Source organism: Chiloscyllium plagiosum, unplaced genomic scaffold (assembly GCF_004010195.1).
Source record: "Chiloscyllium plagiosum isolate BGI_BamShark_2017 unplaced genomic scaffold, ASM401019v2 scaf_84670, whole genome shotgun sequence".
NCBI lineage: Eukaryota > Metazoa > Chordata > Chondrichthyes > Orectolobiformes > Hemiscylliidae > Chiloscyllium > Chiloscyllium plagiosum.
Window position 1 is genome coordinate 6629 of NW_025204453.1, and position 1140 is coordinate 7768.

General features: G+C 41.8%; 1 long non-coding RNA gene across 1 annotated transcript in view; it reads right to left on the reverse strand.

The window, feature by feature from the left end:
- LOC122546377 overlaps positions 1–1140 on the reverse strand; it is a 4405-nt gene that overhangs the window by 1806 nt on the left and 1459 nt on the right. The window lies entirely within an intron of this gene.

Below are 1140 nucleotides of genomic sequence, written 5' to 3' on the forward strand. Positions count from 1 at the left end.
TCTTGCAGCTAGCCAATTTCTGATTCAAACCGCCCGATCACTCTCAAAGCCTCTCCTCCGCATTTTATGCAATAGCCACGGTAGCGAATTTGCCAAACCCCTTTCTGAAATCCATATCCACCACATCAGTCGCCTTACCATCATCCACCTTTTCGGTCACTTGCTCAAAGACCCCAATAAGTTTGATGAGGCACGACCTACACTTGACAAAATCGTATTGCCTACCTCTTATCAATTTATTCATTTCTCGATGATTGTAAATAATATCTCTTACAATCCTTTCCAAGACTTTACCCACAACCGAAATAAGGCGCACTGCTCTATAATTGCTATGGTTGTCTCTATTACCCTTCTTGAATAAGGGAACAACATTTGCAATCCTCCAATCTTCTGGCACTAATTCTACAGACAATGACGATAGAAAGATCAAAGTCAAAGGCTCTGCACTCTCCTTCCTGGCTTCCCAGGGAATCCTGGGATCAATCTGATTGGGTCCGACGGACATCCTGGTTTTCACAGTATCTAAAATTGCTGACAGCTCCTCCTTGAGAACCTCAATCCCTTTTTGTCTATTAGCCTGTATCGCAGATTCCTCCATGACAACCTGTTTCCTGAGGAGACATATTCATTTAGCTCTTCGCTAATCTCCTTTGACTCCACCCACAACTACCTAATACTATCCTTGATTGACCCTAATCTTATTCTCGCCATTCTTTAAACCGATATACCTATAGACAACCGTACACTTTTCCTTTCTCGAATCAGCCAACGACATCTCATGTCCCCTCTTGGCTCTTCTTACTTTTCTGATTCGGAATTTCCTTGCGAACATTTAACTCTCAAGCGCTGGAACTGAGCCTTCACGTCTCATTCTAAAATAAAATTTCTCATTCCACTGGACAACATCTTCAACTCCTTTAAAACACATGGCTCCCTCTGTGTACAGCTTCCTCCCTGATGTAATGTTCTTAGGTAATAACATATTTATCCTTCGATCGACTTGTCTAGTTTAATTAGAAGCCTCGCTCGATTTCATCTCCAATTTAATAAGGAAGACTAGCGATTGGTCTTTAATGATTCCTCTTCCATTTGGTGTAACACTAACTCTTCATATCCACGAGTAAAACACAGGAACAGGAG